Source organism: Coregonus clupeaformis, chromosome 9 (genome assembly GCF_020615455.1).
Source record: "Coregonus clupeaformis isolate EN_2021a chromosome 9, ASM2061545v1, whole genome shotgun sequence".
Classification (NCBI taxonomy): domain Eukaryota; kingdom Metazoa; phylum Chordata; class Actinopteri; order Salmoniformes; family Salmonidae; genus Coregonus; species Coregonus clupeaformis.
The window spans coordinates 3,124,395-3,137,952 of NC_059200.1; the positions used below are offsets into that span (position 1 = coordinate 3,124,395).

The window sequence follows — 13,558 nt, forward strand, 5'->3', positions numbered from 1 at the left end:
AAAAATAGAACTGTTTGGCCATAATGACCATCGTTATGTTTGGAGGAAAAAGGGGGTTGCTTGCAAGCCGAAGAACACCATCCCAACCGTGAAGCACGGGGGTGGCAGCATCATGCTGTGGGGGTGCTTTGCTGCAGGAGGGACTGGTGCACTTCACAAAATAGATGGCATCATGAGGAAGGAAAATTATGTGGATTTATTGAAGCAACATCTCAAGACATCAGTCAGGAAGTTAAAACTTGGTCGTAAATGGGTCTTCCAAATGGACAATGACCCCAAGCATACTTCCAAAGTTGTGGCAAAATGGCTTAAGGACAACAAAGTCAAGGTATTGGAGTGGCCATCACAAAGCCCTGACCTCAATCCTATAGAAAATGTGTGGGCAGAACTGAAAAAGCGTGTGCGAGCAAGGAGGCCTACAAACCTGACTCAGTTACACCAGCTCTGTCAGGAGGAATGGGCCAAAAGTCACCCAACTTATTGTGGGACGCTTGTGGAAGGCTACCAGAAACGTGTTACCCAAGTTAAACTATTTAAAGACAATGCTACCAAATACTAATTGAGTGTATGTAAACTTCTGACCACTGGGAATGTGGGTCAGAAGTGAAATAAATAATTCTCTCTACTATTATTTTGACATTTCACGTTCTTAAAATAAAGTGGTGATCCTAACTGATCTAAGACAGGGAATTTTTACTAGGATTACATTTTAGGAATTGTGAAAAACTGAGTTTAAATATATTTGGCTAAGGTGTATGTAAACGTCCGACTTCAACTGTATATTCATGGGGCCTTCTACCCAGTCCTCATCTGAGATTTCTGAATCAAGTTCCTGCTCCCAAGCCCTTTTAATAGTGTCTGAGGATACCTTTATGTGGGCCTGTAGCACATCATAAAGTCTAGAGACCAACACTCTTGAATGGGGTTTGATAAGGCTATCTAATATATGATTTAATGCCATACTGTGGGATATGTGTCCTTAAGAAATTCCTGATTTGGAGGCATCTGAAATTTTTTTTGTTGCTGGCATGTTAAACTTACCCTGTAATTGTTGAAATCTCCCTCTTTGCAGACAACGTTCTTTTGTATTTATCCATATACACTACCGTTCAAAAGTTTGGGGTCACTTAGAAATGTCCTTGTTTTCAAAAGAAAAGCAATTTTTTTGTCCATTAAAATAACATCAAATTGATCAGAAATACACTGTAGACATTGTTAACCACGTGGTCCTCTGTAGCTCAATTGGTAGAGCACGACGCTTGTAACGCCAGGGTAGTGGGTTCGATCCCCGGGACCACCCACATGTAAAAATGTATGCACGCATGACTGTAAGTCGCTTTGGATAAAAGCGTCAGCTTAATGGCATATTATATTAACGTTGTAAATGGCTATTGTAGCTAGAAACAGCTGATTTTTTATGTAATATCTATATAGGCGTACAGAGGCCCATTATCAGAAACCATCAGTCCTGGGTTCCAATGGCACGTTGTGTTTGCTAATCCAAGTTTATCATTTTAAAAGGCTAATTTATCATTAGAAAACCCTTTTGCAATGATGTTAGCACAGCTGAAAACTGTTGTGCTGATTAAAGAAGCAATAAAACTGGCTTTCTTGAGACTAGTTGAGTATCTGGAGCATCAGCAATTGTGGGTTCGATTACAGGCTCAAAATGGCCAGAAACAAATAACTTTCTTCTGAAACTCGTCAGTCTATCCATGTTCTGAGAAATTAAGGCTATTCCATGCGAGAAATTGCCAAGAAACTGAAGATCTCGTACAATGCTGTGTACTACTCCCTTCACAGAACAGCGCAAACTGGCTCTAACCAGAATAGAAAGAGGAGTGGGAGGCCCCAATGCACAACTGAGCAAGAGGACAAATACATTTGAGTGTCTAGAAAAAGCCATATCTCAGACTGCCCATCTTAATATTTAATTTTTATTGGCCAGTCAGATATGGCTTTTTCTTTGCAACTCTGCCTAGAAGGTCAGAATCCCGGAGTCGCCTCTTCACTGTTGACGTTGAGACTGGTGTTTTGCAGGTACTATTTAATGAAGCTGCCAGTTGAGGACCTGTGAGACAGTATTTGAAGGCGCAGATTGCTTTTTTCCTTGGAGCTAATGACACGGGGGATGTTGACGACTCTACCCTTTGTAAATCTCTCAAGGCTGTGATTAGAGGTCACATTATTTCATATATATCGAAGAGGAAGAAACGTGCCAATACTACATCACGCGAAACACCCACAAGTGTCTGTAAGAGTGTCCATGATTGAGTCTTTGAATGTAGAGATGGAGATAACTGCCCAGTTTTAGTGTTTTTTGCAGCTCGTTCCAGTCGCTAGCTGCAGCGAACTGAAAAGAGGAGCGACCCAGGGATGTGTGAGCTTTGGGGACCTTTAACAGAATGTGACTGGCAGAACGGGTGTTGTATGTAGAGGATGAGGGCTGCAGTAGGTATCTCAGATAGGGGGGAGTGAGGCCTAAGAGGATTTTACAAATAAGCATCAACCAGTGGGTCTTGCCAGTTTACATAGGAATATAGAGTGCAGTGATGTGTCCTATAAGGAGCATTGGTGGCAAATCTGATGGCCGAATGGTAAAGAAGATCTAGCCGCTCTAGAACACCCTTACCTGACGATCTATAAATTACGTCTCCGTAATCTAGCATGGGTAGGATGGTCATCTGAATCAGGGTTCGTTTGGAAGCTGGGGTGAAAGAAGAGCGATTACGATTGAGGAAACCAAGTCTAAATGTAACCTTAGCCTGCAGCTTGGATATGTGCTGAGAGAAGGACAGTGTACCGTCTAGCCATACTCCCAAGTACTTGTATGAGGTGACTACCTCAAGCTCTAAACCCTCAGAGGTAGCAATCACACCGGTGAGGAGAGGGGCATTCTTCTTACCGAACCACATTACCTTTGTTTTGGAGGTGTTCAGAACAAGGTTAAGGGCAGAGAAAGCTTTCTTAGTGTCCAACAAGCGTTTTTGTAGTGTTTAACACAAAATCTGGGGAGGGGCCAGTTGAGTATAAGACTATCATCTGCATATAAATGGATGAGAGAGCTTCCAACTGCCTGAGCTATGTCGATGAAAATTGAGAAGAGCATGGGGCCTAGGATCGAGCCTTGGGGTACTCCCTTGGTGACAGGCAGTGGCTGTGACAGCAGATGTTCTGACTTCATACACTGCACTCAGAGAGGCAGTTAGCAAACCAGGCCAAAGACCCCTCAGAGACACCAATGCTCCTTAGCCGACCCACAAGAATGGCACTAACTGTAAGTCGCTCTGGATAAGAGCGTCTGCTAAATGACTAAAATGTAAAATGAACGGTCTACCGTATCAAAAGCTTTGGCCAAGTCAATAAAAATAACAACACAACCTTGCTGAGAATCAAGGGTGATATAATTTAGGACCATTAAGGTTGCAGTGACAAATCCATAACCTGAGCGGAAACCAGATTGCTACCAGAGAGAGTACTATAGACATCAAGAAAGCCAGTCAGTTGATTATTGTATACGTTTTTTCCCAACACTTTTGATAAACAGGACAAAATAGAAATTGGCCTATAACAGTTAGGATCAGCTTGATCTCCCCCTTTAAATAAAGGATGCACCATGGCTGCCTTTCATGCAATGGGAACCTCCCCAGAGAGGAAAGACAGGTTAAAAAAAGGTCAGAGATGGGCTCGGTGATGATAGGGGCTGCATCCTTAAAGAATACTTTTTTGGGGGGTAACGTTTAAGGAGCTCCTTTAGCATCTCAGACTCAGTGTCCGCCTGCAGGGAGAAACTGTGTAGCGGGGCAGGGGAAATGAGGGAGGAGCATCGGGGCTAGTCGCATTAGACGGGCTGGGAGATGAGGAAATGTTGGACGGGCAAGGAGGCATGGCTGTGCCCGGTCACTATGTGGCATTACTTATTTTAGAGCAAATGGTTGCTGTCATATAAAACCCAAAACAAAAACGTCCTGCTGTGCGGGATCTTGTCATGCCACCTGTACTAAAAGTGAACATAAAACACAGACCTCATCCTCCCTCCCGTCCCATTACTGAGTGACTTCCCCAAATGAAGTACTCCTTGACTAACACACACAAACCTTTGGGTGACTAGACATAAAACTTAAACTCGGCATCTATAGATGCTCTGCATATAAACAAAGATTAAATAACACTTAACTGTCACGTTAGGGGTGAGTGGGCCTAAAACATGATAGGCTAAACAATGCTATATAAAGCAATAACATCTCACCCATCATTTTAAGTCCCAATTTCTGATCTTCTGATGGAAAAGACAGACATCGGCAGGAAATTCAAACACATTCCTGGCCTATATTTGGCCACTTAGCCGGCTGACACAGCAGTTCTGTATCCACAGCCAGGGAGCTTGCTTGACAAGAACAGTTCGGCCTCTTTTGGGGTGTCAAACGTACGTGTTGATCCCTCGACTGTCACCTTAACTCCCGAGTGGCGCAGCGGTCTAAGGCACTGCATCTCAGTGCTAGAGGCATCACTACAGACCCTAGTTCGATCCCGGACTGTATCACATCCGGCCGTGATAGGGAGTCCCATTGGGCGGTGCACAATTGGCCCAGCGTTGTCCGGGTTAGGGGAGGGTTTGGCCGGGGTAGGCCGTCATTGTAAATAAGAATTTGTTCTTAACTGACTTGCCTAGTTAAATAAAAAGGTTCAATATAAAAATAACTTTTTTTAAACGGACTGGGAAGAGGAATCCATATCGGATGTTGGGCGCCCTGCATTTCTTGCGCAACTCATCATACTCTTTCCGTTGGTTCCTCACCTCCAGCTTGAGGATGAGATCCCTGGTCTGGGGGTAGTGCAGCCGTGCAATGAATGGCCTTGGTGGTGCGCCCTTGGCCTGCTTCGTTGTCTGTGATCTGTGTGCGCGGTCGATCAGGATGGGCATTTTGAAGTGTTCAATATCCAGCAGTGCCTGTATCAGCTCCGATACAAATTCAGTGGGTTTCTCTTTCTCGGTGTCCTCCTGGATCCGAAATATTCAGGCATCTTGAATGCGATTCGAGCATTTCCAGACGGCCTTTCATGGTTTTGTTGTCATTTTTAAACGTTTTTCACTGATTCTCAATGTCCTGTAGCCTGGCCTCGTGATCAACTGTCATCTGCTTCACAGTTTCAGTCAAAGTCCCAATACTATTCGAGATATCAGGCAATCTTGTGTCCACCTTCTTGCTTAGTGAGTTTATAGCGGCTAGTAGGTCAATCGGAGTGGGTTCTGTGGGGAACTCTTGGGAGCTAGCATCTTCAGCTAACTCCTCGTGGGTCGGCGATGTTGACATCGGTTTGTTGTCTGTCTTGTCCAAATTATCTTGTTTAGCGCCCCCTTTTTTGGTGCCTTTTCCTTTTGTCATATCGTCAGACAATGGTTTGAAATTATAGGTCGTGAGAGATTAAGATAAATATGAATTTGTTTAAAAATTGAGTGGAGCTTTAACAAAACACTTCTATTCCATAGCACGCTCTCTCGCATCCCTGAAAATAAGTATTTTAAACTGTCATCCAGAACCGAATATGAACCTGATTTCAACATCCGGATAATAGGTATTTTTCAACGTCCGGAAAAGATGCCTTTTCAACGTCCGGAAAAGATGCCTTTTCAACGTCCTGGAAAATGTGTATTTTAAACATACCCTTTAACCTTTCATTCAGAACCTAAAATTAACATCTGAAAAACAGGTTGTTTTATGTATATTATCGCCTAGGGCGGCAGAACGGTAAGGACCGGCCCTGCATGGAGATATGACTGTGTTGGAACACTAACCCTATAAATGTGTGTATCAAATTATTTATTGCTGATATGAAAGATAAGGTCCTTATGCTTCCAAAACCGTACCGCGAGCAATGCGTGTTAATGATGTTCAGACCGAGCTCTTAACTAAACTCCCCTGTATAGAAGACTCTTTCGTCCAATGACTTATGTGTAACGTATTGGAACTGAGTCATGATCAAGGGCTAGCTAGCTACCCAACTAACCATCTAGCTAGCTAGCCCTATATAGTACGCGCGGCGTCCTTTATAGGTCTAGCTAGCTACCAACACATTGAACTAGTTAGGTAGTTAGCTGAGTGAATGGCTAACCAGCTAGCTACTGTAGACGACTTTGCTTGCTGCTAGCAAAACCTTGTTATGACACTTGCTGCTGCCAGTACTGGCTAGCCAAGATAGCTACTAGATAACGTTAACTGAATCGTGACCCATTATCTGGTCGTCAAGATGAATAATTTCCAGCAGGAGCCAAACAAAATGATAGTAGCTAAACGATTAAAAAATAAAAAATAAAAGGGTAATGTGATACGATGTAGTTAGCTATTTCTTCTGTCTAACGGGCATTTACCTTGTAATCCTTTGTCAAACCTTCAGGTGAATTCACGGGTATTCGGTTTCCCTTTACTTCTGTCCTCGAGCGCCTGTAGGGCAGTAAAGTATTATTGATGGTAGCTCGCAGACCAGCACATTACTTTCAGCGGAGGGGAAACCCCCCACCTTTTCGGAACGAACCACTTATACATCAGCGGGTGGGTTAGGATATCAATATAGATTCAATACAAATCGTTCTGCATATATAATACATTACACACTTTTGAAACAAAAGACAACGTTTATGTCGATGTATTATCTAGGATCATCATTATTCGAGCTCTATATTTGCCTTTTCAAATGTATTCGTCATAATCTAACCCCTTTAGACTTGGTATATTTAAGAAACGTCAACAAAATAGTGGAACAATAGAATAATAGGTACATGTATGACCAAAAATTATTACATAGGGGAAATGTTTACACTATAATTTGGTATTCAGATTTTACCAACATAACAAAGCGAGCGAATTATGAGAAGAGAAACTGATCTATCAACGACTGGACTCTCCAACACCCCCTTCATTTTCGTTTCACATGAAGTCACAGGTGGGGATTCCTTTTGAGAAAATAACGTGTCTATGGTGGATTCCCATTATTGTCAACGAGGATACAGTATAACTCTTCCTTACGTCTTCCTTTGAAACAATGACACCTGTTGCAAAATATAAGTTTATTATAATAATGTTTTATAATTTCTGTTTTGTTTTGACATGTCTGTATGACAGTACACAAAGACTACACATTAATGTGGTTTATTGAGATTCATGTTGATCCACAGTATGTTATTTCTGCTTCATCCTATTCCATGTTAGAATTATACTGTAGGGGAGAGAGGGGTAAATTTAGAATTTTTACATTCAGCATCACTCCATAAAGGGAAATATAGTATTCTTTCTAACAAAGATACAGTATTTACATATATTTTTAGGATGTTGTGTATTCCTGGAAATAATCAGAATTAATGTAAACCTTACAGTTTTGAAAACATAGCTTGTCCAAAAAAGTGGTCTCTTGGCACAACTTACCCCGGATATGGGGTAAGTTGAGCGACGGGACAGGGTAAGTTAAGCCGTCTACACATTTCTGTGCTGAATGAAATATAACCACTACCTTTTTTTGTCTTTAATAATTTTAAGCATCTTTCAACACAGACTTAAAACCTAACAAATACATTGTACTTTTTAAAAACACTTTTAACATAGGCCAGGCCCTGTTGTTACCTCATATCACAGAGATAATTCCTTGCATTACGCCTGGGAAGAAAACACTTCAATTTGCTCAACTTGCCATTGGCTCAAATTACCCCATGGTCATTGGCTCAACTTACCCAAAGGCAAACATTTTGACTATATTAGGCCACACAGCTACAAGGATGCACTTTCATGCTAGGTTTAGGACCTCATATTGAAGCTTATAGAGACCCCAAATGATTTATAGAACAATCTTAAAATGATCTACTTTGGTTTAGATACAAGCATCATGAAACCTCTAACACAAATTCATTTGACTTGGTGAAAATCCGTTTTTTTAACCTAACTTATCACTTTTTCCATGTAGTTTCTTCCTTTACAGACTCCATGAAATGATGACCTGGTTTCCTAAAAACAAGGGTGGCTCAACTTACCCCACTCTCCCCCTATGTGCATGCCTGTCTGCTCTGTGCTCATTAATTGTAACAGGATCAGCCATGTAGTCTACCTGTCATATTCTGTTGAAGCTTGCAGGTGAAATAGTCATTTCTAAAGAGACAGGACCCAGAGCTGGAGGACTTCTCAGCACAAGCATTAAAAATAGTTTTCTGGCGCAGTCGGTTGGTTCTCTTCAAGTTCTGAGCCACTAGCGGACCTGACATCCTCACTGGTTGGCTGAAAACACTTCAAATTGTCTGTCATTTGCAGTTGATGTAGCCTGGTCCCAGATTGGTTTGTGCTGTCTTGTCAACTCCCCAATAACCAAAAGACATATGCAAGGATATTGTGTGTGGACTTTAGCTCTGCGTTCAATAACATCATCTCAGAACTGCTACAAGACAGCTCCATCTGTCAATGGATCACTGACTTCCTGACCAACAGGACGCGACACGTGAAGCTGGGAAAACACCTTTTAGATTATTTATCCCATAGCACCGGAGCTTCGCAAGGATTCTTGCTCTCACCTCTACTCTTTACACCATAGGTGAAATTGCCACGGGGGTTGGCGGTCAAGAAATTGTCAGCCGGTGATTGTCAAGCAAATAACTGCCGGTCTCATTGACTCTGTACCGGTATCCCCTGTATATAGCCTTGTTATTTTGTGTTATTTTTTATTTGTTACTTTATTTAGTAAATATTTTATTAACTCTATTTCGTGAACTGCATTGTTGTTTTAAGGGCTTGTAAGTAAGCATTTCACGGTAATGTCTACACCTGTTGTATTCGGCGCATGTGACAAATACAATTTTAATCATTCATTAACATAAACACATTTAGCATCTCCTGGCTTCCATGCATAGCCTACAAGCCACTGATGAGACCTTTTATCAAGGCTCAACCTAAGACCCAGATGCAGACACAGGAGGCGGATAGTACGAGTCTCAGAGTTTATTACATAACAAGGGGCAGGCAAAAGGTAAGTCCAGGCAGGCAAAGAGTCGTAATCCAAATCAGAGTCAGGCAGGAACAGGACAGGCAGAAAGGTCAGAACTGGGGAAAAACAAAAACTAGTGCACAGGAAACACACTGGTGGGACAAGATGAACTGGCAACAGACAAACACAGGAGATAATGGGGACAAATGGGAGTCACCTGGTTGGGGGTGGGTAAACGTAGTTTTACCTGATCCCAACACTTTCTCACTAAAGCATACTTACCAGAAGTCCACTGGCATGCTCTGATAATAAAATGATGTGCATGCAAGCAAATACGGCTCTGGACAGTTAGCTCACAGTTGTAAGGTGCCAAGTTTCTAACGTTTATTGCCACTTGCGGTGTAAATTTGAATCCCCCATGGGGTGCAAAAAAACATATTTCAAATGTAGACTCACATTTATTGCAGTATTGTGTTGAGAGGACAAGTGCAAATCATCACCTTAAAAATAAAGATTATGGGCTCAATTCAATTGAACCCGCATTGCAGTATTTACGCAGTAGCTCTTTTTCAAATGGTCCAATTAACTCACAGATTGGTCTTGGGTACTGTATAAAAACCTACAACTACTACCAGGGCGACCGCTCTCACAGGTATGCTTTCACATTTCAGAATTCGAAGTGTGTGGGCACATTATGAATATTGTAAGTAAAGGATTTGAGGAAAAAATAGATAACTGCCCCATGTGTGAATATAACTCACAACCATTAACCTATGAGCCAACTCTTTGTGGACTGTGCCACCAATCAAAAATACAACAATTTGACATGAGCACCATTATCATCAATTTCCGGTTATGATGGATGTAGCTACGAATATAAACGTATAATCCTTATATCCTACATGTTTTGTTTTCTTCCGAAAAGCAAATAGATGTGTCACGCCCTGACTCTGGGGACTCATATTTGTTGAGTCAGGGTGTGTATTTTCTGTGTGGTATGTTCTATGTTGCATTTTCTATGTTTAGATCTAGATCGTGTAGATCTATGTTGGCCGGTGTGGTTCACAATCAGAGGCAGCTGTAGCTCGTTGTCTCTGATTGGGGACCATACTTAGGCAGCCTATTGGCACTAGTGGGATCTTGTTCCGTGTTAGGTATGTTTGTTTTGTGTACCTTGGACTTCACGTTTCGTTTGTTGTTTTGTCATTGTGTTTATTTGGAAAAATAAACATGTACGCATATCACGCTGCGCCTTGGTCCGTCCCGTCGATGAACGAACGTGACAAGATGTCTATGAAACGATAAGCAAATACGTTTTATTTGGTCACATGCGGTAATGTGCCTTACTGCCTTTTGAATTTTGTGTAACGTCAGTAGTCTAGTCAAGGAAGTGCCATGCAAAATATATTGTCACACTCCACTTACTAAGACCATTGCCAAATAAGGCGCACTGTCACCTGTTTTTATAAGCCTTGAGGTGGTACCACCCAGCACATCTAGAAGGGAGTATATTTCATACCGAACCCCTCCCTTGAGATGATGTAGACTCCTTACATCACAATTTCAATAGATACGCACGGCGAGGCGTGGCTTAGCATGACCACACCCCAGAGTAGGGTACAGTCATAGGGTACTCCCGTTACTCCCGTGTTAAATTGCCTACTTTACCTACAGTGCCTTCGGAAAGTATTCAGACCCCATGACTTGTTCCACATTTTGTTACGTTACAGCCTTATTCTAAAATGGATTAAATTAAATTAAATCCTCAGCAATCTACACACAATACCTCAATACCTAATGACAAAGCAAAAACAGGATTTTAGATTTATTTTGCAAAAAATTAAATAAAATACAAATAAATATATTTTTTACATAAGTATTCAGACCCTTTGCTATGAGACTCGAATTGAGCTCAGGTGCATCCTGTCTCCATTGATCATCCTTGAGATGTTTCTACAACTTGATTGGAGTCCACCTGTGGTAAATTCAATTGATTGGACATGATTTGGAAAGGCACACACCTGTCTATATAAGGTCCCACAGTTGACAGTGCATGTCAGAGCAAAAACCAAGCCATGAGGTCGAAGGAATTGTCCGTAGAGCTCCGAGACAGGATTGTGTCAAGGCACAGGTCTGGGGAAGGGTACCAAAAAATGTCTGCAGCATTGAAGGTCCCCAAGAACACAGTGGCCTCCATCATTCTTAAATGGAAGAAGTTTGGAACCACCAAGACTCTTCCTAGAGCTGGCCGCCCGGCCAAACTGAGCAATCAGGGCAGAAGGGCCTTGGTCAGGGAGGTGACCAAGAACCCGATGGTCACTCTGACAGAGCTCTAGAGTTCCTCTGTGGAGATGGGAGAACTTTCCAGAAGGACAACCATCTCTGCAGCACTCCACTAATCAGGCCTTTATGGTAGAGTGGCCAGACGGAAGCCACTCCTCAGTAAAAAGCACATGACAGCCCACTTTGAGTTTGCCAAAAGGCACCTAAAGACTCTCAGACCATGAGAAACAAGACCTTCTGGTCTGATGAAACCAAGATTGAATTATTTGGCCTGAATGCCAAGCGTCACATCTGGAGGAAACCTGGCACCATCCCTACGGTGAAGCATGGTGGTGGCAGCATCATGCTGTGGGGATGTTTTTCAGCGGCAGGGACTGGGAGACTAGTCAGGATCGAGGGAAAGATGAACGGAGCAAAGTACAGAGAGATCCTTGATGAAAACCTGCTCCAGAGCGCTCAGGACCTCAGACTGGGGTGAAGGTTCACCTTCCAACAGGATAACGACCCTAAGCACACAGCCAAGACAACGCAGGAGTGGCTTCGGGACAAGTCTCTGAATGTCCTTGAGTGGCCCAGCCAGAGCCCGGACTTGAACCCGATCTAACTCTGGAGAGACCTGAAAATAGCTGTGCAGCAACGCTCCCCATCCAACCTGACAGAGCTTGAGAGGATCTGCAGAGAAGAATGGGAGAAACTCCCCAAATACAGGTGTGCCAAGCTTGTAGCGTCATACCCAAGAAGACTCAAGGCTGTAATCGCTGCCAAAGGTGCTTCAACAAAATACTGAGTAAAGGTTCGGAATACTGCAAAATGTTCTCTCAGACTCATGACAAAAGTTGTAGAATAGCATTATAAAAACTGCACATTTTTCTCTTCGCCCATGGCAAAGAGTGTTGAAATGCAGGAAGTTAACTGTTTTCAAAATACCCCTTGAGTCATGTCAAAATAAGTCAAGCCATAATTATGGCTAAACCCTGCCCATTTCTACAATTTATCTTATTAAAATTGAATTTAAAACTAACCCTAACTTAACTCTAACCTTAACCACACTGCTAACATTATGCCTAACCCAAACCTTAAATTAAGACCAAAAATGGCATGTCATAACAAAATATGTAGAATTTCAGGAAATTAGGAAAATGCTAAATGTTCTCTAAGACTCATGATAAAATGTGTAGAATAGCATTATAAAACTGCAAATGTTTCTCTTTGCCCATGGCAAAATGTGTTGAAATGCAGGAAGTTAACTGTTTTAAAAATACCCTTCAAGAGAGGCATAATAAGTCATGTCAAACTGTGTAGAATTGCAGGAAATGCGTTTTAAAATGTCCCAGACACCCCGTCTACTGTTAGCACATCTGAATCATTCAAATTCCTGGGGACCATCATCTCCCACAACCTTAAGTGGGAGGAAAACATCACAGAGGTCACCAGGAAGGAACAGCAGCGGATGTATTACATGCAGCAGCTGAAAAATCATAAAATCTCCCAGTCAATTCTGATCCAGTTTTACGCATCAATTGTTAAGTCCATCCTCACCTCCTCCATCAATGTCTGGTTTGGGTCTGCGTGTTCCCGCTGCAAGGGCAGACTGTAACGCATTGTCCAGTCTGCAGAGAGGGTCATCAGCTGCCACCTGTCCTCCATCTAGGTCCTGCATGACTCCAGGGCAAGGAAGCGTGCAGGAAAGATAATCGCCGACCCCTCCAACCCCGGTCAACCCCTCTTCCAAAAATTATCCTCTGGCAGGCGGTTCAGGTCAATGATGACCAAAACCTCCCACCACCTGAACAGTTTCTTTCCCCGGGCTGTGGCCCTCACCAACTGGCCATCTGGACCATAGAGACTAGAGGACTATGCACTCTATGCTGCACAACGCATCAAGCCATCTCTGAACTGTACACAAAATAACTGCACTATACTGCATTTGCACTCTGTTAATCTTTGCACTACTTTGCTTTATCTTGGCCAGGTCGCAGTTGTAAATGAGAACCTGTTCTCAACTGGCTTACCTGGTTAAATAAAGGTGAAATAAAAAATAAATAAAAAAATCTCTCTGCATTTAGATCTATTCATACTGATACTGTACATTTGTACATCCATTGTAGATCAACTGTATACCTACTGTAAATTTGTATATCCACTGCCCATTCTCTATATCTCTATGCTCACTCTACCAAGTTGTATATAATGTATGTAAACTATGTTTAAACTCTGCTGTCTGTATTCTGTCTCTAAATGTTGTCTCACTACCAGCACCATATCACCAAGTAAAATTCTGAGTATGTGTAAATGTACTTGGCGAATAAAGGTG

The 13,558-nt window shown here is 42.3% G+C and overlaps 1 protein-coding gene across 2 annotated transcripts in view; it reads right to left on the bottom strand.

Moving 5' to 3' along the window:
* LOC121573571 (protein EURL homolog) overlaps nt 1-6,463 on the bottom strand; it is a 45,719-nt gene extending 39,256 nt beyond the window's left edge. Inside the window, exon 1 of one of the 2 annotated variants that reach the window (XM_041885658.1) lies at nt 6,371-6,463. The gene's annotated coding sequence lies outside the window, so the exon portion shown is untranslated. The remainder of the gene's footprint in view (nt 1-6,370) is intronic. The other variant, XM_041885659.1, reaches the window with a different exon arrangement.
* Nucleotides 6,464-13,558: the final 7,095 nt, after the last annotated feature.